Here is a 26163-nt window from a genome sequence, read left to right on the forward strand (position 1 = left end):
TTTTTCCCTTCATATAACTGAAAAAATGTTGGTATCCTGCTTTTTTATTATTGGCTAGTTTGCCCTCTTATTTCATCTTTCCCATTCTTATAGGTTTTTAGTTGCCTTCTATTGGATTTTGAAAGTTTTCCAATCATCCACTCAGTTTTGCTACCTTATATGCCCTTTCCTTGGCATTTATACAGCCTATCCCTGCCATTTAACAACTTGTTCTTCTGTGGGACATATCTATCCTGCGCCTTGTGAACTATATCCAGAAACTTCAGCTATCTCTGCCTGCTGTCATCCCTGCCAGTATCCAAGGCAAGCTCCTCTTTCACGCCTCTGTACTTCCCTTTATTCTATTACAATATTGTTACATGTGACTTATGCTTTTTTTTTGTGTGCCATACTCTGCCAGAGCCTCGGTGACCACTTTTTTTTTAAGTGGTTATCTTGGAGGAAAGATTCTGTGAGTGGTCCCCCACATCCTTCTCACAGCGCAGTGTTTTTTCATTATGAGGCCGAGTTGCGAGCTTGAAACTCAACCCAGCATGGATGGAAAGCATGTCTGGGAGCAGCCTGTCTGGATTTGAACTTGGGAACCTTCGCTCTGGAGCCTGGCGCTGATGTCACTGCGCCACCAGCCGGCAGACTTTTGCTACTCCTGCTCAAATTGCAGTATGAATTCAATCATATTATGATCACTGCCTCCTAAGGGTTCCTTTACATTAAGCTCCTGAAGAAGATTTGGGTTATTATGCAACACCAGAGCTAAGATTATTTTCTCCCAAGTGGGCTCAGCTGCCTAAGCTGCTTTAAAAAGCCATCTCATAGGCATACAACAAATTCCCACTCTTGTGATCCCACACCAACCTGATTTTCCCGATCCCCCTGCATATTGGTCCTCGATTACAATTGTGTCATTACTATTATTACATGCCTTTTTCCACCCACTTTGCAATTTCAACACTACATCTTGGTTACTATTTGGAGGACTATATATAATTCCCATAATGGTTATTTTACCCTTGCAGTTTCTTAACTCCTCCCACAAAGATTCAATATTCTCTGACCCAATGTACTCTCTTTCTAAAGATATAATTTCATCTCTTACCAACAGAACCGCTCTGCCACCTATACCTTCCTGTGTGCTCTTTCAATACAAAATATATCCTTTGATGTTAAGCTCCCAATTATGACCTTCTTTTGGCCATGACTCAGTGATGTCCAAAACATCATCCAGACCAATTTCTAATTGCGCCATGAGCTCATCCACCTTATTCTGAATGTTACACGCATTTAAATACAGTACCTTCTGTCCTGCGTTCTTCACTCTTTCTGTGATACAATCTAACTCTTTGCTCTGTCTGCATTTGTGCCCAGTCATCGGCTTGGCTGGATTAAACTCCATCTGCCTTTCTGCAACTGATCTATATTCCACTCTACCCTTTGGCAATGCTCTGCACTATCCACAACACCACCTATCATCTTTGGTCATCTGCAAATTTACTAATCTTACAAATTCATATCCAAGGTGTGTGTGTGTGTGTGTGTGTGTGTGTGTGTGTGTGTGTGTGTGTGTGTGTGTGTGTGTGTATCCCTGCCATTTGATCTGCACAGTGTCTAAGTACACAGCTAAGGGAAACATCCAGGTTCACCCTCTGGAAAACTGACCGTACGTCCACAAGAGAGACTATACATTCAGGTGCACTTTAGACTGTCAGGGTGGGTGGTGACATACCCATTCACCAATTTGTGCATTGAATGTGTTGAGCTCTTTGGGAAGGGATGTGCTGCTTTTGGCAATACTGCTCAACTTTGTTTTGTAATCTATTATATTATGTAAGCCCAAGGCTGGGTATCAATTGTGAACTGGGTGCTACCTCTTAGCATCTTTGATGGCTTTACGGAGGAGATAGTGTACCTTAATTGCTTCTAAAGGTAAAGACATTCTCCTTGGATTCATTTACGACCTCAGTCTGGACCTGGATACAAGGGAGGGATGAAAATCTTTTGAAAGCCTTACGAAATAAAAGCTATCGGAGCATGACCACATGATTCCACCTAGCAGATTTGTTATGAAGAGTCTAACTCTTCAGTTAGAGTTAATAAATATTGTTATTGAGAAGTGTTTTTTTACAGACAGAATAGGAAAGGTTATTTCCTCTCATGGAGACACGTAATAGAAAATCAGCAATTGGATATTTCTCTAAAACTATTTATGAAAGAAGCTCGGATACTGTTTCTTATGTGGAGTATGTAATTCTTTACCATAAGGAAGAGTTGTGAAAAGACCACCACATCTTATAATTAACAGGTGAACAGGTGAGGCAAAGGAATAAATGGTGAAATCTGTACAATGCAGTGAAGTTTCATTAGTACTGAGTTAAACTGCAGAATGATTAATGATCTAGTTCAGCATTTGATTTGCTGCATCTTTTATGATTCTCATGAAAGCAAAGAGCCACTATTTTTATTTCACCGACTTGGAAATTACTTCAGGTGGATAGTTCAAAGGACATAGAACTGCCGTTTTGCATAGGAAATGACATTTCATTGGTCTTCCATTGGATCTTCAATTAGAAAAAGAATGTTCAAAATGCTCAGCTTCAAAAGTCTCATTAACTGTGTGAGTAATTGCACAGACAACTATGCAAGTGAGTGCTTCCTCCAATTTAGTTCATTTAGGCCTCTCCAGAATTTTGAATTGGAACAGAAATGTTCTTTCTGTTCTTATTCAAAATGGACTTTCCAACCAATCTGTGTGGCTTTGAGATCCAAGCTTCTCCATTATTATTATGCTGAGAATGTTTTGAAAAGACCATGATGAATGGTTTCAGAGCTCAGTACTAAATTATGAAAGGGCATTCACAGGAGCTGATTGGATTTCATTGCTGAAAGGTTTATGAAGTATAGACATTGTGCTGGTTTTAAGAAGTTCCAAGTGAAGGATGATCAACATGCAAGCAGATTTATTTAATGTGGACCATATGTGTATGGCTGGATTATGTTAGTATAAAGTGACAAATCTCAAGATGTTCTTCCCGAATGTAAACTGAATATGCCAAACAGATATGTGGATAATGCAATGTATTAATTTGCTTTAAAAAGGTGACTATGATCAGATCTCCAATTCATAGTTAGAAATTAAAAAAAAAACAGGCAATTCAAAATAAATCAAATGGCATTCACAACATCAGGCTTCTTGCACCATGATGATCATCTAAAAAAGATGATGGTTTATTTCCAAACAACAGAAAAGAAAATAATGGCCTCTCCAGCATGTCCTTAATAGTTAATGAACGGAGAGGTGAGTTAAAAATCAAGCACATTGGCTAGACCAACAAAAGATGGCTGTATTCCTTCTCTTTCAAGAACCAAATGATTTTGTACAGTCACCATTCTGAGCCAAGATTTTTATTCCGGTCTCAAGATTGAGTTACTTTGACTTGAATTCCTGTTGTACCTCCATACGATTTGAACTTAAATTGGTCAAGAGTGCTTCAGATCTCTGGATACCAGTCCAATAACTTAACCCCTACTCTCTTGGGATAGCACTGACTCAGTACATGTTTTGGCACCTCAGCTTATATAATTTAGGAGCTTATACAGTCAGATCTCTGAGGAGCTCAACATATGATTTATGTTGCTTGCTTTTCTAGTCTATTTTATTAATTCTCTGGCAAAAATCAGAGGATATGTCCTGGATCCAGCACCTAAGTACCATTACAAAGAGAGCACAGTAGCACCTCTACTTTCTTAGAGGTTAGCAGAGATTCAACATGTCATCTAAAAAGCAGCATCTATCATCAAGGACCCCCACCATCCAGGTCTTGCTCTCTTCTTGTTGCTGCCATGAGAAAGAAGGAGATATTTCACTCAACGTGGTACATGAAACTTAGAAAAATAGAGGGCTATGGTAAGCCTAGGTAGTTCAAAGGTAAGGAAATATTTGGCACAGCTTTGTGGGCCAAAGGGCCTGAATTGTGCTGTAGGTTTTCTATGTTTCTATGTTTCTAACTTCACTTGCCGCATCTATGAACTGTTCCCACAACTCACTTTCAAAGATTCTTCATCTCATATCCGAGATATTTATTTCTTATTTATTAATTATTACATAATTTTCTCTTTCTATTTGTATTTGCGCAGTTTGTTGCATTGTTTTTTGCATGTTGGTGGTTGTCTGTCCTGTTGAGTGCAATCTTCCATTGGATCTATTGTGTCTCTTATAGTTATTGTGATTGCCAGCGAGAAAATGACTCTCAGGGTTATATATATATACTTTGCTAACAAATTGAGTGTCAGTAATGCTACCCATGGAGAAGTTGCATGGCCCCTTTTATTGCTGGAACCTTCCCAGCAATTTATGAAGGGATAGTTTAAATATTACCAGGAAAGAAAATGGCCAGAAATTTCTTTCCTTCATTTAATCCTTAATTATTTATTTTTTGCCTACATGCAAAATGGGCAAATCTCTGCAAAAAAGTTTTCAGAGTTCCACTTTTGGAAACAGAGCTTTAGCCAAGTGTATCACCAATGGTACTGCAGCTTTGCCCACGTGCACACTAGAGTCAGAAATGCCATAAACTGAATCAAAAATGAATTCACTAGATCAACAATTTCCTGCCTTATTCTACTGTCAAACCAGGAAATGCCAAGTATTGAGCTTCACCCATTGCTATTGCTTAGTAATAAAACTGCTCAATGGGAAAGCAGGTTGAAATGCAGAATAAATCATTATTTTTTGCAGTAGTCTGGGCTGAGGATACATTCAGTAAGGGGAAATCTATAACACTTTTTGTCAGACTTGTACAATTTCCTCAAGACTTTCTGCAATACTATTAAGCACCAGGGTACAATTGATGATACATTTGTCCTTGCTGAGGTGGTCTCCAGTTCTGCTTAGTTATCCCACCTGCTATACAGAAAAGGCAAACTGGAATGGTAATTTATCCAAGTTAATGCTTTCCTTTTGAAGAGAACATAGAAACATAGAAAATAGGTGCAGGAGTAGGCCATTTGGCCCTTCGAGCCTGCACCGCCATTTAGTATGATCATGGCTGATCATCCAACTCAAAACCCTGTACCTGCTTTCTCTCCATACCCCCTGATCCTTTTAGCCACAAAGGCCATACCTAACTTCCTCTTAAATATAGCCAATGAACCGGCCTCAACTGTTTCCTGTGGCAGAGAATTCCACAGATTCACCACTCTCTGTGTGAAGAAGTTTTTCCTCATCTCGGTCCTAAAAGACTTCCCCTTTATCCTTAAACTGTAGGCCCTCATTCTGGACTTCCCCAACATCGGAAACAATCTTCCTGCATCTAGCCTGTCCAATCCCTTTAGAATTTTATACGTTTCAATAAGATCCCCCCTCAATCTTCTAAATTCCAGTGAGTATAAGCCTAGTTGATTCAGTCTTTCTTCATACGAAGGTCCTGCCATCCCAGGAATCAATCTGGTGAACCTTCTTTGTACTCCCTCTATGGCAAGAATGTCTGTCCTCAGATTAGGGGACCAAAACTGCACACAATACTCTAGGTGCAGTCTCCCCAAGGCCTTCTACAACTGCAGTAGAACCTCCCTGCTCCTGTACTCAAATCCTTTTGCTATGAATGCCAACATACCATTTGCCTTTTTCACTGCCTGCTGTACCTGCATGCCCACCTTCAATGACTGGTGTACAATGACACCCAGGTCTCATTGCACCTCCCCTTTTCCTAATCGGCCACCATTCAGATAATAAAATCTGTTTTCCTGTTCTTGCAACCAAAGTGGATAACCTCACATTTATCTAGATTAAATTGCATCTGCCATGAATTTGCCCACTCACCTAACCTATCCAAGTCACCCTGCAACCTCTTAGCATCCTCCTCACAGCTAACACTGCCACCCAGCTTCGTGTCATCCGCAAACTTGGAGATGCTGCATTTAATTCCCTCGTCTAAATCATTAATATATATTGTAAACAACTGGGGTCCCAGCACTGCCTGCCATTCTGAAAAGGTCCCGTTTAGTCCCACTCTTTGCTTCCTGTCTGCCAACCAATTCTCTATCCACATCAATACCATACCCCCAATACCATGTGCTTTAAGTTTGCACACTAATCTCCTGTGTGGGACCTTGTCAAAAGCCTTTTGAAAATCTAAATATACCACATCCACTGGCTCTCCCCTATCCACTCTACAAGTTACATCTTCAAAAAATTCTATAAGTTTCGTCAGACATGATTTTCCTTTCACAAATCCATGCTGACTTTATCCGATGATTTCACCTCTTTCCAAATGTGCTGTTATCACATCTTTGATAACAAAATCTAGCATTTACCCCACCACCGATGTCAGACTAACCGGTCTATAATTCCCTGGTTTCTCTCTCCCTTCTTTTTTAAAAAGTGGGAGAACACTCTTCGCTGATGAGTGTCAATCCCATGTGTGTGTCTGTGACAGAATAAATGATTAGAATGTTCCAAGGGACAGATTTCCAATTTCCTTATATGCACTTACTAAACAAAATGCACCAAAAATGGAGAACATTGCTGAGGCATATTAATGAATAATGATACCAATTTGAAAAGTTAATAAGCAGAATGGTGAATCACAATTTGACAGCTTTATTATTGAAAATGAGCCACTTTAGTGTTATGAGGCAATTACCATCTTATAAACTGAATTTTTAAAAGTAAGGCCAATATGCTGTACTGTTTTCCTAAGCATGGGAATGGTTTTCAAGATGTACAACTATAGCTTTTTTGTTATGAAAGAGAGGTTTTAATTGTTAATCACATTTCCTCCTCTAATGTAAGAAAAACACTTAGGTAAAGTTTCTGAGATTGGCAGAATTTGAGATGCATTTGCAGAATTTGTTGTTTGAATCCATGCAGTGATCAGTGCTGTTTAACATATGTGTAATTAAATTGGTCAGAAAAATTGAAATGAAGCTGTAGAAATTTGCGGAAAATATCAAATGGTGCAATAGGTCTAATTATCCAGAGGAATTCACCAAGACATAAGAAACTACTCTGCTATAGGACAAATAATGGCCAGATAAAATTCAATAGACAGACAGATTAATCAAAGTTGTGAAGATGAAGGAAGGATGAAGGAAACAAAGGTAATACCTGTGATAAGACAGCAACTTGAATAACTCAAGTGATGGTTGTGCTGGGTGGTTACAGATTCCATCTGCAATGAATAAGGTTTAATTACCACCTTTTAAATGGCACTTCCACTTGTCTTGTTCTCAACTTGCTTGTTTGTGCCCTATCATTTTTTTAATACTTTCCAACCCTTGACCTTCTATACAACTTCAAACATACTTGCTTTCTAACTTCTGCAGAAAAGTCATCACCATGGAATGCCAATGTTGTAACTCTCCAGAGAAAAACAGAGTGAACATTCCAGGGTAATCTCTTTTTCCAATTCCCCATCCTATGCTTATGTGGTAAATTGTGAGATGTTTCATTCTAGAGGAATGGAGATGGACATTACATTTGAAAATGGGTGAGAAACTGAATGACTGAATGACTGAAGGCCCAGAAATGCAGACATGTAAGTCTTCAGAAGAAACAATTCCAACTACGTAGGCAACTCAGGATAATTGGACTACAAATTTTTTAGAAAATGTTGCACTCTTGGATTTTTCTTTTCCCAATCCTGTTTAGTCTTATAAAGGGGCTCTGAACGTATCTTCATAATTATATTATAAAGTTTTGAAATAAGCCCTTTTTGAAAAGGGTCTAATTCAAATAAACTCTCCAAAGTATCTGAAGGCACAAAATTTGGAAACGTAGAGAGTACAGAACTTAAAAAATGTCTAATCTGTAAATATCTAAAAAAATGAAATCTCGGCAAGTTATATCTGTTGGATAATTGTTCAAAAGACATGAAACAATTATCTAAAAATAAATCAGAAAATCTTAGTAATCCCTTAATTTTCCAAGCTGAATAAGCTTGATCTATAATGGAAGGGTGAAAAAAACAATTAGATACAATAGGACTATTTAAAACGAATTGAGTCAACCTAAAAAATCTCCGAAATTGAAACCATATACGCAATGTATGTTTAACTATCGGGTTGTCAATTCGTTTCGGCAATTTAGAAAGAGCAAAAGGGAGAGAAGTCCCTAAAATAGAACCCAAAGCATAAGCTGATACCGATTTAGTTTCTAAACTCGCCCAACAAGGGCCAAAAGATCCACCCCCATCTTTCAACCAGCATAACAAATATCTAATATTAGCTGCCCAATAGTAAAATCTGAAATTAGGTAATGCTAACCCGCCTTCCTTTTTTGTCTTCTGTAAATATGTTTTACCTAACCTGGGATTTTTATACTGCCATATATATGAAGAAATTTTAGAGTCAACATTAGTAAAAAAAGATTTCGGGATAAAAATTGGTATCGCTTGAAAAATATATAAAAACTTAGGTAAAATAACCATCTTAATAGCATTAATCCTGCCTATTAGAGATAGAGACAAAGGTGACCACTTAGTAAACAAACCTTTAATCTGATCAATTAAGGGTAAAAAATTAAATCCAAACAAATCTTTATGGTTCTTTGTGATTTTGATCCCTAAATAAGTAAAAGAGCTTAGTTTTAGTTTTTAGTTTTAGTATTTCTAGTGAGAATTGGGATAGAATTCTTCAATTAGTTAATACATCATCGTTATGTGCCAAACATTCACTAATACAATTTAAGGTTGTACATAGGGCCCATATGTCCAAGGATAAATTAGCTCATTTTTACTCTCATATAAGTCCTATTTGTGATAGATGTCATTCTGAAATTGCGTCTTTAACTCACATGTTTTGGTCGTGTTCATTTTTGGAGAAATATTGGAAAGATATTTTTGATATTATTTCTGCGGTTTTGAATATTGATTTACAACCTCATCCTATTACCGCAATTTTTGGTTTACCAATGTTAGATTCACAGCATTTATCTTCTTCAGCCCGTCGAATGATTGCATTTCTAACTCTGATGGCTAGAAGATCTATATTGTTGAATTGGAAAGAAATTGATCCTCCCACTGTATTTAATTGGTTCTCTCAAACTATGTTATGTTTAAATTTAGAAAAAATTAGAAGTGGTACTTTTGAGACTTCTATTAAATTTGAAAAGTTATGGAGACCATTTATTCAACATTTTCATATGATGTAATATGACCCTGTGCCAAGTACATTTGATTTCCTAGCTTTTAGCTTATGTATTTTGAGAGGACCGGAAGTGACGGCATTGATGAATACTTATTTTTGTGAGATATTATAAACAGCCCACTTTTTTTTTCTCCTTCTCTTTTGTTTGTTTTTCTTTCTTTTATATTACTTATTAGTTATAGTTATTAGATTAGATTAGTTAGTTTTGCATTATATAATTTTTTTTTTGTTTTTTTTTCTTTCTTTTTTCTGTTTTTTTATATTATACATTATGAAATATTTAGATTTACTATGTCCATACATATATCTTATGGCTTATGTCTTGGTAAACTCATTTATATTGTAACTATTATGTATGTTTTTTTTTCATATGTAATGGAATGTGTATGTTGGTAATTTCTTTATCAATATATCATCTGTATTCTGTCCATATTACTAATATTAATAAAAAGATTTAGAAAGAAAGAAAGGATTTTTCTTTTGCTTATGATAGACCACTTGAAGCTGAACACAACTACTTGTATCATGTAGGATTTTGGTGAAACAGGAAATTAACTTTTATTGAACACAATGCATTTAATTGAATAATAGTGCTGACACTTCGCAATAGTTCAACTAAGTTAAAAATGGTTTGTTGATGATTTTTGTATGTACTCAGTGTCTGAAGCTTCTTGATTAACTGTCCAACAATAATCAGCCAGCATTGACAAATTGACAAGTTGCTTTGATACCTTTTCTCCATGACCGCAGTGTCCTGATGAAACCTTTCACTGTGCTTGTCATTGATAGTGCCAAGACTTGCAGGAAAAAAGTCTAAATGGGAATGCCAAAACAAAAAGAATCTTCAGTGACATGTTGCATTTCAAGGTTTTGTATGCTTGAAGCATGTTGTCAACCAGCTGCACGTAGTTTGTTCTTTTGCAGTTACCAAGAAAATTTTCAACAACATCCTTGAGTGCTTTCCATGCAACTTTTTCTCCAATCCCCCTAGAATTGCCTGTCATTGATGACCTATTTGACTGTGGCCCAACAAAAATGCCTTCCTTAATCTTGGCATCAGTTATCCTGGAAAACATTTATCTCAAATATCAAAATCCTTTGTGGAAATTTATAGCCTCTCTGAAATCTGTCCAGCCACACGCATCTATACTGCCTAAGCATGCCCAGGCATGCCTGGGCAAGATAGAAAACTTTTCAGCTCTCATTGAAGGCAACATTTTAGTTGACTTAAAATTATGAATTGAAATAACAGATATAGTGATTTCAAAAAAATGGTGCACAATAGGGAAATTTTATGGTCATTTTCATGATCACCAGCTCAACATTGACAAGATATGCCCAATCAGGAACCAAGATCTTTCTTGCCCAGTATAACACAAAGGAGGCAATTTCTGGAGTAATCAGTAAAACAAGAGCTAGTGAATAACAGCTTCGGAATTTGTTTTGGTAATGATGGAAAATCTGTCAATATTTGCCATTATTATGTCATGAACTGCTAACAGGTTTTGAAATACTCGGTTAAAGATGGAAATCTATAAATCGCAATTAGTAATCCTCTATTTTCCCAGAAACTGGGCAGTTTAGCAGATTCTTCCAGTCTAATCTGCAGAAACTAGTGAACTGTGAGAACTTAAAGGAATTGCAAATTATTCTCAGTGCAAAATTACCTTGAAAATACTTTGTTGCAGGAGGTATGAGGAACATTTTCTTGCCATTTTAAGCTTTAATTACTGCATACTTAAAAAGAATAATCTGGAATACATGAATCTAATTCCTTCATTTAATTACATAAAATACAGTGAATTTTAGAAGCAAAAATAGTATCCTCTTTAAAATGTTGGCTTATGATATTTCACCTTCCACTATCACACCATATGGACAATACAACTGTTATTTTAATCTCAGTAGAATGGTCCTTAAAATACAGTTGTTTTTCTTTTTGCCTTGTTGTTTGTGAGAAATCTCCAAAATGATTGGCTATTCAGCCAATTTAATAGTATCACAGTTGCTGATGCTGTAAATCTCATTGGTATGGTGCTTCATCACGACTGAGAGCAAGAAGGAGCAAGTCCACATCATTGAAATCACTAATTCTTTATGAACAACTACCTTTGAAATCAATAGTGAGTATTGTCATTGATTTGAAAATCCACATGAAGGTTAAATTTGCATGAAACCTTGATTAGACCTCAATTAGTATGCTGTGCACTGAGGTTTACAAGAGTGAGAAGGAACTTGATAGAAACAATTAAAATCATGAGAGGTTCTGACAGGTTGGATGTGGAGAGGATCTGGAAGCAGGTGTTAATGCTTAGAAGTAAGGACTAGATCATTAAGATAGAAGTGATTTGATTTTTGTTTCTCGCAGGGAGTCAAATTTTTGAAACTTGCTTCGTCGACGGCAAGGGAAAGCAGGGACCTCCAGTACTGTTTGAGGCAGAGGTATATAGACATTTGTCAAAGCAATGGGGTAAAAGGTTACTTGATTAAGTGAGGAAGCAATAAAGGTATTAAGCAGAGCATGATAAAGGTTTATCTTTATGTGAGTAGGAGAGTGAGGTGTAATTGGTTGTCTATTGTTAGGCCTTTAGAATCTGTAGGGAAATAAACAGGATGATAGATCAGAGATATGAAGGGCAATACAAATTCTTTCCTAACCCTATGAAGAAAGGATCCAGGGACATCTGGATAAGGAGCTTGGTAGGAGCAAGACCCATGACAGTGAGCAGTGAGGTTGAAGTAGTGTAGAAACCCGATGATCAAAACAAGATCCCAATGATGAAATGTGAGTATAAAGATAGTCAAATTGTCCCAAGTATGTGACTTAGTCATGGCAAAGGCAGGGGATTCCATTCCCACCCTGCTGAAGGTTTGGACCACAAGGCAGTTAGAGTGATGCATCAGAGATCAGAATTCAGTTCTGGAGCCCTCTGTAAGCAAGATTGTATGTCCTGCTCATGTGCAGGTGGGAATCCTCCATTTGCTCTGGTTTACTCCTGCAGTCTAAAGATGTACTTGTTAGCAGGTTAATTGATCGCGGTAAATTGTCCTGTGATTAGGCTATGAATAGATCAATTGATTGCTGGGTGGCACAACTTGAAGGGCTGGAAAGGCTGTATCCCTAAGTAAATAAAGGACACTGGGGGAAAACAACAGGCTGGTCACAAGGTCATCTTAACCTGATGGGCTGTTTGCTGATAATAGGATCTCTGTACATTGGGAGGGATCCCCGGCACTGCATGTTGCGAGATGCTGTACCATGCCTCTTGTGTACATGATGCACCATCAATAACTCTAGGAGACTGGAAGTGAACAATAGTCTTTTATTAACAGTGAAAAGAGAGCACGACACATCGAAGACTGAGGGAGGAGCTGTGCCCCAATCGCCTTTATACAGGGGTCTGTGGGAGGAGCCACAGGAGCAGTCAGCAGAGGGGCGTGTCCAGACAGGTATACATAGTCTACCACAGTACAACAATGTAATGATCTGTACAAATAGAGAGAATGCCTTCTCCCACCTGCTAGTGTAAAGTCAATCGAAATAGATGTGTTTCTGTTTGACCTTAAGAACAGACAGTATGATTAATCCCTTCACCACAACACCACAGGTAGACAGTAATGCAAAGTTGAGATTGCATTCAGATGAAGCATGATCTCATTAATGGAAGTGCAGACCCACTGGTCTGCTCATATATCCAGATCTACATATGTTTGTGTGTACTACGAAAAGGATATTGAATGACTTAAGAAGATGCAGTAAATCTCTAAGTATTTTACATGGTATAAGAAGGTGTGAATATAAGGAATGTCTGAGCATATGAGGATTATTCTTCATTTTTCTGGAAATTGAAAGATAAATAAGACTCTCTGATGTTTTTAAAATGATGAAGAGATTTTACAGAGAAACTGGTTCCACCTGCGGGACATCAATTTAGGATTGTTGTTGACAGATTAAACAGACATATTGGGAAAAAAATTCTTTACACAGTGTGTGGTATAAATATGAAGCTTATGAGATCTGCTCAGTTGTATATCACATTTTAATACATGAATCAGAGGCATGGTGCAGCATCTTGCAACATCTTCACACAATGCAGAGAAATGCTTTTATTCACACACAGATGAGTTTGTGATGAGCCCTCTGTGATCACCCTGTACCTGGCCTCCACTGTGACATGGTTGGAATAAAATTCCCTAACGTTAACGTGACTGAGTCATGTGATGCAAGCATAGTGTGCTGAATGATGTCCATAAAGTGGAAGGGGGCTTATGTGGATGTAGTGTTCTCGCTCGGATGTAATGGAACACCGAACTGAACACTGAGGTAAACCATAGTCAATGAAAACAAGGTCGCAGTAAGATTAACCATTTACTGTTCACTCTTCCACATTAACGTATGGTGAAAACTGTTGATAAAACAATACAACATTTATACAGCATTTGTTTCCTTCTTGATATTACATTTACATCGTAAATACTTGCAGAAGTAAAACTATAAAAACTACATTACATTAAAGTGCAGCAGACAGTCAGAATCTACTTACGCCATTGACTGCCTTAAATACACTTCAACACGAACTATCTGCAACTCTTAAACTAACGAAAACATAAACCTTATCGACTGTGGTTACTTTTAACAGGATTGGCGTTAACATTTTAATTCAACATATCGATTATCTCATGACTTACGGCGTTGCTTCCACTATGTTTCTAGTGCGTAGAAAGTCAACTTTTCTTGCGCTGGACTCGCACATGTGTGGCCCCCACCTTCCCGTTTCTCCAAACCGGTATTTTCCCACAAGACGCGGCGAAACTGGATGTGATGTCATCGCATGCCGCGATATATCACAGACAACGAATTTACTTTAAACAATCCTAACTTTAACTACAATGCTAACAAATGACTTACTAAAGCAAAATTATTATAAACTAAATAACTGCCATAAAGGCAACACACTCCCCTCATGACCTTCGTAAGGTCACAATGAACATAATACAAAACTTTAGTCTCTAATCAGTCCTTAGGTAGAAGTAGAATGACTTCTGTAACTGGCCTTTGGTATATTTTCACATCACCTTGGTCGGTAGCTTTCAACTCAACCTTCCTGACATGTCCATCCCTACTAGGGAATGTAGCAGTGATTCTGGCCATTGGCCAGCAGTTGCGGGTGATTTGCTTGTCCCTGAGCAGGACTAAATCTCCAACTTGAAGATTCCTGCAGGGTTCTGTCCACTTTTGTCTGTGTTGCAACAAAGGTAGATATTCCTGTCTCCAACGAGACCAGAACTGATTTGCGAGAGCCTGAACCTGTCTCCATTGCTTTAAGTACAAATCCTTATCCGAGAAGTCCCCAGGTGGAGGGGGAGCTCCTGCCTTCTGCATAAGGAGCATTGATGGCGAGAGTATGAAGGGGTTTTCTGGGTCAGAAGACACAGGTAGGAGTGGTCGTGCGTTTATAATGGCTGTGACCTCTGCCATTAGTGTGCACAGTACCTCATGGGTCAATTGGGTGCGTAGCTGCAGAAACATCGAATCAAGAATTCTTCAGGTGATACCAATCATCCGCTCCAATGCGCCTCCCATGTGAGAGACGTGTGGTGTGTTAAACTCCCAATTGCATCCCTGCTGACTGAGTTACCTTTGCACTGTTTTGTCCATCCCAAGCTCCTTGGACGCTCCAACAAAGTTCGTGCCGCAATCAGACCTTAACTGTTTTGCAGGGCCTCTTAGCGCAAAGAAGCGCCTGCGAGCGTTAATGCAGCTGGATGTATCCAAAGATTCGATGACCTCAATGTGTACCGCTCTTGAACTCATGCAGCTGAACATGATGGCCCACCGTTTGCTCTCTGCTTGTCCTCCTCTGGTGCATCTCGTAGTGATAGTCCAGGGACCAAATACATCGAGCCCCACATATGTAAAAGTAGGGCATGCTTCGAGACGTTCTGGTGGGAGGTCTGCCATACGTTGAGCTTCCAGCTTCCCTCGCAGTTTCCTGCAGGTTACACATTTATGAAGTACTGAATTGATCAGTGTTTTACTTCCCAAGATCCACAGTCCCGCTGCCCTGATTGCTACATCCGTCAGGTGACGGCCCTGATGCTTTACCTGTTCATGGTGATGGTGAGTGAGCAGTAAGGACACATGGCTGTCTTTGGGCAGGATTACTGGGCTCTTTTCTGGAGCTAGAAGTTGGGAGTGTATTAACCGGCCTCCAATGCAGATTATATCATTCTTCAGGATCGGGCTGAATTTCCTCAAAGGGCTGTCTTTTGGTATTGGTTTATTCACTTGGAGAGCTGAAAACTCCCCTGCAAAAGCTGCTCTTTGAGTTGCTTTAAAGATGACGTCCTTTGCCTGGGCCAATTCTTCCGCAGTGCGAGTTAAGTTACATTTGTGCCATTCCTTACATTTACTGTTTCGGGATGAATGTTTGTGTGATCTGCCCATGTGAATGAGGAACGCAAGTCCTCTCACTAAAGAATGCAAAGTGGAGAACCGTTGAAGGCATTCGTTAATACGTATCGATTATTCGAGGTAGGTGGCTCCTGTTTGTATTTGCGGCCGAATTTCCGAGTCTCTTTCGGGTTCGATCAGCTCAAATGCCTCGCTCATTTGAGACTTTTCCGTTGGTGGCTGATACAGAAAGGGGGATCCGGTGAACCAGGATATCTGAGCCAGGCGGGATGCAGGAAGGGATCTCAATGCATGGTCTGCAAGGTTATCCTCTGTACGTACATAATGCCATTGTTCGGGCTTTGAAGACAGGCGAATATGTTGAACTCTATTATGAACATACATGTAGAAGCATTTTGATTCGTTATAAATATTACCAAGCACAACTTTGCTATCCATGTAGAACTTGACATCGTCGAACTCCAGGTCTAGCTTGTCCTGGATAAGCTCTGCCATTTCCATGGCCAGGACAACTGCGCACAGTTCAAGCCTTGGAATTGTCGGCTCGGACTGGGGAGTGAGCTTCGCTTTACCAGTTACAAATCCTACTTCAACTTGACCATCCTTCCTGACAACTTTCAAGTGAGCCACAGCACCGATGGCCTTGGTAGATGCATCCAAAAAAACACACAATTCTGTGTGCGCTGCCTCGGTGGGTGAGGTCGCAGTGTACCTACGTCTGATATGAAGCTGTTTTAGATCTTGAAGTGAATCTCCCCAAGCCTCCCACTTGCCTAGCTTGTCTTCTGGTAGGGGAGTATCCCAGTCAGAGAGCTCAGAGGTAAGTTCCCTGAGAAGGACTCTTCCCTGGATCGTAACTGGTGCCAGTAGACCCAAGGGATCGAAAGCACTGTTGACAGTGGAGAGAACTCCACGGCGGGTGAATGGCTTGATCACGGTCAGCACGGAGAACGTGAATGAGTCAGTCGTAATCTCCCAGAGGAGACCCAAGCTCCTATGTGTGGGTATGGTTTCTCCATCTAGATCTAGGTCTTTGATTGCCGGAGCACAGTCATTGTGTGGAATGGCCTCCATTACTGCCTGACGGTTTGATGCAAACTTATGCAAGCGGAGGTTTGACTCAGCAAGTGAGGCTTGTGTACGTCGGAGCAGATCGATTGCTTCTTCTTCTTTCTGTAGTGATATCAAGCCGTCATCGACGTAGAAGTGCCTTTCTACAAACTTAACGGTGTCATCGCCGTGCTCCTGTGCGCCCTCTCTGATGACTCTTCGTAGCCCATAGATGGCCACGGCAGGTGATGGACTATTGCCGAAAATGTGGACTTTCATCCGGTACTCGATGACTTCCTTGTTAATGTCATTGTCTTTGTACCATAAGAAACGGAGGAAATTGTGATAGTCCTCCTGTACTAAGAAGCAATGGAACATCTGCTGGATGTCCGCTAAGATTGCGACCTTCTCCTTCCGGAAGCGCAGCAGGACCCCGAGAAGGGTATTGTTGAGGTCAGGGCCTGTAAGGTGCACGTCGTTAAGGGAGACACCAGCGCACTGAGCACTGGAGTCGAAGACCACCCTGATCTGATTGGGCTTTTGTGGGTGGTAAACCCCAAATGTTGGGAGGTATCAGCACTCCTCGCTTTCCTTCAATGGTGGCGCTACTTCCGCATGTCCATTAGCGAAGATCTTCTCCATAAATGCTACGTATTGTTGCTGCATCTCAGGTTTCCTTTTCAGGGTTTTTTGCAAGGACGTGAACCGCTTGACTGCCTGCTCTTTGTTGTTTGGCAAGCGCTGGCATGGTTCTCTGAAAGGTAGTGGGGCGACCCAATTATTTGCTTCATCTCTGAAGACTTTGGCGTCCATTATTCTTAAGAAATTGATGTCTTGAGCTGATGGAGCAAGTTTATTATCATTCTCAGTTTGAACGAAGACTGACTGACCCAGCGTCTTGTCGGTTACATTACATTTGTTAAAGCCTTATTGTGCTTCCTTGATACACATGAAACTTGTGCAGGGTTGAAAAATTGAATGGCGGCCACCCTCTTGCACATTGGTCTTGAGTGTGCTAATCGTCGGTTTGTGTACATTGCCAAGGCACACCTCTCCTATCACCACCCAGCCCAGATCCAGGCGTTGCGCAAAAGGGGGCGTCGTGTGGTCCATTGACCTGCTGCCTAACCTTGTGCACCTGAAGAACATCTCTTCCTAATAGCAGGAGTATTTCTGCTTTTGGATCCAGTTCTGGGATGTGTTTGGCGATGTGGTGGAGATGTGGCTGGTGTAGCACTGCACTTGGCGTCGGGATCTCAGTGCGGTTCTTCAAAATTTCATTGCACTCTAAGAGTGGAGGGAGACAGATGACGACTTTACCTTCCAGGGACTCGAGCTGGAAGCCTTCTGCCATCTTTCCATGAGTTTCCATGTTGCCTGAGCAAGTTCTGAGATAGTATGGGAACTGCTCACTCTCAATGTTGAACAAGTTAAAGAACTCTGGACTGACTAGTGAGCGATTGCTCTGATCGTCCAGAATTACATAGGCTTTGATGGCCTTGTCTTGGCTCCCTTAGGGTACACCTTAGTGACGCAGATCTTTGAACAAGAACGGCTTGACTGAGCTTGACTGCAAACTCCTGTACAGCTCGAGCTGACAACAGTTGTCCTGGAGTGAGCCTCTCCCCCCACCGCCGTCCTGTTGTGGGGGTGAAGGAGCATTGTCGGTGTATGGTAACGGGCCAGGATGCATGGTCCCATCGTGATTAGAGCTATTACATTCCGGACACTCCACGGCAATCATACACTCTCTAGCAAAGTGAGAGGTCAAGGAACAGCATTTAAAACATATTCTTTTCTCCTTGAGAAAGGCCGTCCTCTCTTCAAGGGGTTTTTCCCTAAACGTTCTGCATTTTCTGAGGGGGTGAGGTTTGTTATGCAATGGACAATTCTTGCGAGGGTCGTTGTTAGTTGTAAAGGCTTCAGTCTTAAGCACTGAGACAGGTTTATTAATGTTGAAATTATTTGAAGAGGATTTATCTGGCTTGGTGTAAATTGTACTGCTTCCTGGACCCATGAGGCTAGGGTCGTTTCACTTCTTTGCCTCCATGCACACAAACCTAGTGAAATACTCAAAGGGAGGAATTCGACCATCGTTCTCTTCCTTGTACTCTGAGCCAACAGACACCCACCTTTCCTGCAGCCCAAATGGAAGTTTGTCTACGATTTGTCTAATCCCGTATGGAGTATCTAGGTATATTAGACCAGTTGAGTAGCCATCTTCTTTGGCGCCTTAAATCTCCATGAGTAAATCTCCGAGCTCCCTTAACTTAATGTGATCTTTGGCTGACACCTTAGGAAAATTTTCTAGACATCGGTATAGTGCCGCTTCAACAATTTCGGGGGCTGCATAGCTCTCCCGAAGTCTCTCCCATGCTTTGCTTAAGGCTAGCTTGGGGTTGTTGATGTGCACTGAACATATGCGTCTCACCTGTTCGCATGATTCTTTTCCCAGCCATTTCGCCATAAGATCCAACTCTTGGGTTGCTTTGAGCTGGACTCCGTCGATAGCGTTGGTGAATGTGGAGTACCATGCACGGTAATTTTCAGGTTTATCGTCAAACTGGTATAGTCCTGAAGTGACGAGATCTCGTCATGCTAAATACTGTGCCAGGGGTTCAATTGCAAGTGGCATGCGGCCTGGGGAAATATGTCAGCGGGTATATGACTGAGGGCGTAACTCTGTTATGGAATTCGCTGTTCTGAATTCAGTCTTTGCCTCTCTTCTCACCAGATCTGGTAAGTTTCATTCTTGATTTTATCGAGGAGTTGCAAGGGTAAATTGTCTTCATCAGATGGATGTGATGCAATTGGGCCTCTCTGAGCCTCCTCATGAAGTGGGGCATTATCGAATAAGTATGGAGAGGAAGAACAAATCTTCAGGTCTATTTGAGATTGGACATAGTCGCTTGTGCGATCCAATCTGGTCTTTTCTGGAGTAGATTTTACGTCAACCAGATCATGCATTTCTTCAGCATCTTCTATTAACTCTGCTTCCACCCTGGCAGATTCTTCTTCACGTTCCAGCATCAGCACTTCTAACTCTGCCGCTATCCTTGCCCTTTCCAACTGGTTTTCGGCTTCTCTGACAGCCGCTTCCATTTTCAATCTTGCTTCTCGTTTGGTGTATCGCACTTGCACCTTGGCAGATTCTGCTTTAGCTCTTGCATGGGCAGCCTTACTTGATGATACCCTACTGCCCCTGTCGCTGGATGGCAACGACTTGATGTTGGATCGAGTTGTCATTGTAGCAATTGAAACACCTGATAATGCCGCCTTTTCACTGTAGTGTTCTCGGTCGGGTGTAACGGAACGCCAAACTAAACACCGAGGTAAACCATAGTCAATGAAAACAAAATCGCAGTAAGATTAACCATTTACTGTTCACTCTTCCACATTAAGGTATGGTGAAAACTGTTGATAAAACAATACAACATTTGTACAGCATTTGTTTCCTTCTTGATATTACATTTACATTGTAAATACTTGCAAAAGTAAAACTACAACTACTACATTACATTAAAGTGCAGCATACAGTCAGAATCTACCTATGCCATTGACTGCTTTAAATACACTTCAACACAAACTATCTGCAACTCTTCAACTAACGAAAACATAAACATTATCGACCGTCGTTACTTTTAACAGGATTGGCGTTAACATTTTAATTCAACTTATCGATTATCTCATGACTTACGGCGTTGCTTCCACTATGTTTCTAATGTGTAGAAAGACAACTTTTCTTGCTCTGGACTCGCACATGTGTGGCCCCCACCTTCCCATTTCTCCAAACTGGTATTTTCCCACAAGACGCGGCAAAACTGGATGTGATGTCATCGCATGCCGCGATATATCACAGACAACGAATTTACTTTAAACAATCCTAACTTTAACTACAATGCTAACAAACGACTTACTAAAGTGAAAATATTATAAACTAAATAACTGCCATAAAGGCAACACAGTGGAATTTTGTTACTGGCATCGGTTTACTAGGCAATAAGTTGAAGATGTTATGGAATTCTGTGAAGTTTATTCCTGTGCCTCTGTTTCCTTTTTCAATTGTGGGGTTGGGCCATATTTGCAACAATATCTTTGTTTACACTTTTTCTTTCTTTGTCTTTACCTGTGCCAGGTCAAGGCAAATCTCCTTTGAGAAGGTAACTGCTTCATTGACAAGTCAAAGTTCAAAGTAAATTTATTGGTGAAGTAATATAGGTCGCCATATACTAACCTGAGATTCATTTTCTTGTCTGCATTCACAGTAAATACAAAGAAACATAACAGAATCAATCAAAAACAGCACACAACAAAGATAGACAAACAACCAATATGCAAAAGATAACAAACTACAAATACAAAAAGAGAAAAATTTACAATAATAAATATTGTAATAAATATGGGAAGATCGCTTGGAAGAGGCCTTTGAAAGGAAGCTATCGAAGTATGTAGGACTGGTCAGCAACTGCCAGTAGGCTGGATGGAGAGCGAGGTGTCTCCCAGTGGAAGTTGGTTGTAGGGGATTTGCAGCCTGTTCCTTAGCCAGAGACTACAGCAATTTGGGCATTGAGGGAGAGAGGAAGAGGAGAGCCAAATGTGGCAGAGAAGGCCTCAAGGTGGCTGTGGCTTAAGAGAGGGGAGCCATGGAGTCATGTGTAGCTAGCCATCTGGACACAAGCTGGGGTCTGATCAGCCCCGGCTGGCTCACCTGGAGGAGGGTGTATGATGTTGAAAGTCCCGAAACACCCGATGATTCCAGGAACATCACTGATGATGTGTCCAGAAGCACCAGTAGATGTATGCACACAGCAGTAACCAATAAATATCAAGAACATGATTTGAAGAGCCCTTGAAAGTGAGTCAGTAAGTTGTGGGATTAGTTCAGTGCTGTGGTGAGTGAAGGTGATGAAGTTTTATGTTCTGGTTCAAGAGCCTGATGGTTGAGGGTTAACAGCTATTCCTGAAACTGGTAGTGAGTGGCTCCTGTATCACCTTCCTGATAGTAGCAGTGAGAAGAGAGCATAGTCTGGATGGTATTGGTCTTTGATGATGGATGCTGCTTTCCCCCAACAGCACTTTTTGTAGATATACTCAGTGATGAAGAGGGCTTTACCCATGATGGACTGGGCTGTATCCACTACTTTTTGTAGGTCTGTCCATTCAAAGGAAATGTGTGTTTCCATTCCAGATGATGATGTATACTTTCCACCGAACATCTATAGAAGTTTGCCAAAGTTTTAGATGACTGCTGAATCTTCACAAACTCAGAAGAAAGTAAAGGCATTACTGTGCCTTCATTGTAATGGCACTTACATGCTGGGCTTTATCACAGCAAGTTATTCTGGCCTAACAGTGCATGAGGTCAATGCTGTGTCATTTGATATTTATCTAAAGGAAATTGTTCAAGTATTTCTTCTGGCTTCCCTGTTTTCTGAATTTGACATGTAGCAATTGATCTGACAGTTGTGAATTAGATGTACATTTCCAAATTGGGACCTCAGCCCAAAGTATAGAGACTTCTGTGAGGGTTTGATTGAGACTTGGTAACTGGGATTAGTGGAGGTAGGTACTTGCTGGTCAGCATGGATAGGGTGGGCATGAGGACCTAAGTTAGGGTGTTCGAATCTCTGACTCTTTGATATTGATTTTACTGCCTAGCTAAGATTGAAGATCTTTTAACCAAAGCACTGCTATTGCTGTTCCTTGTGTTTTCTGCAGGTCACCTATGTTTTCCAGTTGTAGAATAGTTAGGATTACCACTGCTGTATGAACTGAGTCCAGTGTGTCGTTGTTGAACACCCAATAAAAAAAACTGCCAGTGGATTCTGAGCTGCATTTCAACATCAATGGCTGTCCCCTGGAACTCTCAGCTGGCAGGAGAGGCAAAAGTATGTAGAAAGGTGAAAAACAGTACATCTGTGCTATGAGGAATTGTGTCTAGAAATAGGATTAATTTGCTGCTACAGGGCTAGTAGGAGAACTTCATGCTTTAGGATCACTTGGATTCTTGGGCAAGAGTAACCTGTAGAAGAACAACTGGAAGGGATCAATATCCTTGCAGGAAGGTTCATTGATGCTACTCAGGATCTGAACTAGAACGACACTGTGTGTTGGATGGGGGAGTGGGTGTAGCAAGTGAAGTGTGATTCATATGTAGGAAATAAGAGAGTGGGATGAGTGAAAGTGAGCAGGAAGGTTAGCACGTAAACACTGGTAGGTTTCACCTCATTACCTTAATACAAGGAGCTCCACAGGTAAAAAAGCTCCACAGCAAGAGCATGGATTACCAGAGGGACTTACTGTAACAATCAGAGAGGAAAAGGCAACTCAACGTTATGAGCTATAGAAGTTTTGGAGGAATGACAAGGAGGATGCAAAAGAAAATGGGGTGTTTGCATTGCTGATCATAGAAAACATCACAAAAGTACACAGGGAGGAATTATCCAATGAGGCTATATGGGTCAATTTTAGGAATAAGAAGGGGGCTGTCATTTTGACCAGATTATACAAAGGCTTCTGAAAAGACAAGGAATTAGAACAGATATCATAGAAAGGGTAAGAACAATACCATTGTAGTGGTTGGGGATTTGAACTTGTCCAATACTGACTGGGATTGTCTTACTGCTGTAGGCTTGGAATGGAAGAAATCATAAAATGAATTCAAGAAGATTTTGTGAAGCCACAAGTCTCACCAGGGGAAGGAGTTGGACTCCAGCATACGGAATGAAGATGGGCAAGCGAACGAAGCATCTGTGGAAGAATCTTTTGAGATACTGATCATTGTTCAGTAGTCATGGAAGAAGCTAAATCATGCCCTTGAGTTAGTGTCTTAAACTGCAAAAAAGTAGATTTTGATTGTGTGAGACAGGATCTGTGAGAGGTAGACTGGGAACAGTTGCTGGAGGGGCAAACAATGTCTGATGTGTGGAAACTTTTTAAAAGCCAGTGCATGCCTGTAAAAGCAAGAAAAAAGTCATCATAAATTGAGGAGATGTTGGTTAACAAAGAATACTGAAGGTTTGATTAGGTGAAAGATGGATGCATATAAGAAAGTGGTATCGAACAAATCATTTGAGGTGCATGGGACATATTTGAGACAATATGAGAAAAAAAGTAAGAAGGTAAAGTGAGCCTCGAAATGACCTTTACAGGTAGGATTAAGAAGTATTCTAAAACTTTTGATTTATACTAGAGACAAGACAGTAGCTAAAGAGGAAATATATCTCCTCAGTGGCCAGAGGAGTAATGGATGTGTGGAGCAAGCAGACTATAGCAGGATCCTGAATGATGAATCTCATCAGTATTCACAAGAGAGAAGGTGATGGAGGATGAAGAGCTAAGGAAGTGATACAATGGTATTCTAGAGCATATCTGTAGTTGGAAGGAGGGAGTGCTAGAAATACTGGAGCACACGAGTGAATAAATCCCCTGGAATCTATCTCAGGGAAACAGTGGAGAAAATTGGTGGGCTCTGCAAGAGATTTTTGAATCTTCATTAGCCATTGGTGAGATATCCAAAGTCTGGAGGATGGCCAATGTCCAACTAGAACAACCAGGTACCATCAGGAAGGCAACTCATGTCAGCAGCTCTGATAGATATTATCAAATACTCCAGCTTCAGTCTGCTAAAGCTGAGAACCTCAGCTACATTTAAGGTTTGTATTGTTCATAAAATGTTAAGGACATTAAAAATTGTATTGCTACTTAAAGTTCATGGAACTCAAATGGACTCCGGTCGCTGGTGTGGTTCCCCTTTAAGACAGTGGAAGAGAGGTTGCTGGGATGGTTTAAAAGTTCATTTAAGGAAGTGTGGCTTTTGGCTATCAATACCGAACATCTTGCAGGCAAACATATAGTCTCTGGCAAATAAAATCAAGCATCTCAGAGCTCAATTGTTGTACCAGGGGAACAATAAAAACTGTTGCATTTTTTGTTTCATGGAACCTTGGTTAACTGCCTTCATTCCAATAAAACTTGATGGTTTCACAATTCACTGCTAAGATAGGAGTACTGAGTCTTTCAAGGGCAGAGGAGGTACAGTTTGCTTCATAATCAACTCTTTGTGGTGTACGGACAATGCAGTGCTCTCCCAGCCACGTTCCTCAAACCTGGAACATCTCACAATGAAGTATGGTCCATCTTGTACGCTGCGGGAGATTTCAGCGATGATCTTGGTGGCGATGTATACCCCATCTCAGGGAGGTGTAAAACAGGCACTACACCAATTGAACGATATAACCAACAGGCATGAAACAGCACCCCCTGATGTCCTCCCTATCATTACGGGGGATTAACCAGCCCAACTAAAAAAAGTCTGTAAATATTTATCACTAACAAATCACTTGTAGTATCAGAGGATTCAACATACTGGACCACTGTAACACCACAATCAAGAGTGTTTACTGTGGTATCACACATACACTTTGGAAAGTCTGATCACCTGGGTGTACTTCTACTCCCTGAGTGTAGGCAGATTCTGAAGACTGAAGCATCAGTAGTGAAGACCAGGAAGGTATGGTATAGGAGTACTGACGGAATTGTTTTGAATTGATGGACTGAACTATGTTGAGGGATTCATATTTGAGTGAGAATGAGAACATCACAGCTATCACTGACTTCAGCAAAACCTGAATGGATGACTGTGTGCCTACAAGAACATACTGCACATACCCAAATCGAAGGCAGTGGATGAACCCAGAGGTTTGTAGTCTGCTGAGGGCTAGGTCTGAGGCACTGACATTGTCCGACTCAGGTCTGTACAAAAAAAAAGCAAGTACAACTTGTGAAGGGCTTTCTCAAGAACAAAGGTACAATTCTGAATGAGATTGGAGGTGGAGTCGGAAGCGCATCAACTTTGACAGGGTTTGCAGGCCATTACTTCTAACAAAGTGAAACCTAACAGCATGAATGGCAGAGGCATTACACTTCCAGGTGAGCTTAAAACCTTTTATGCACGTTTTGAAAAGAAGAATAAACTGTAGCTATGAGGGTCCCTGTAGCACCAGGTGATCCTGAGATTTCTGTCTTGGAGGCTGACGTCAGACTGTCTTTCAAGAAGGTGACTGGTCCCGATGGAGTACCTGGTAGGGCTCTGAATAACAGTGTCAACCAACTGGTGGGAGTATTCAAGACATTTTCAATCTACAGTTGGAAGCTCCCACCTGCTGCAAAAAGACAACAATTATACCATTGCCCAAGAAGAGCAGAGTGAGCTGCCTTAATGACTATTGTCCAGTAGCACTCACATCTATGAAGGTGAAGTGTTTTGAGAGGTTGGTTATGGTTAGATTTAAATTCTGTCTCAGCAAGGACCTGAACCCACTGCAAATTGCATATCGCCACAATAGGTCTACGATCGATGTGATCTCATTGGTGCTTCACGCAGCCTTGGATCACCTGGACAATGCAAATACCTAGGTCAGGATGCTATTTAATGACTACAGCAGAGCGCTTAGCATAATTATTCTTGCAGTTCTGATCAAAAGCTCCAGAACTTGAGCCTCTGTACCTCCCTCTGCATCCTTGACTTCCTATCTGGAAGATCAGTCTGTGCAGAT

This window comes from Hypanus sabinus, chromosome 6 (genome assembly GCF_030144855.1).
Source record: "Hypanus sabinus isolate sHypSab1 chromosome 6, sHypSab1.hap1, whole genome shotgun sequence".
Classification (NCBI taxonomy): Eukaryota; Metazoa; Chordata; class Chondrichthyes; order Myliobatiformes; family Dasyatidae; genus Hypanus; species Hypanus sabinus.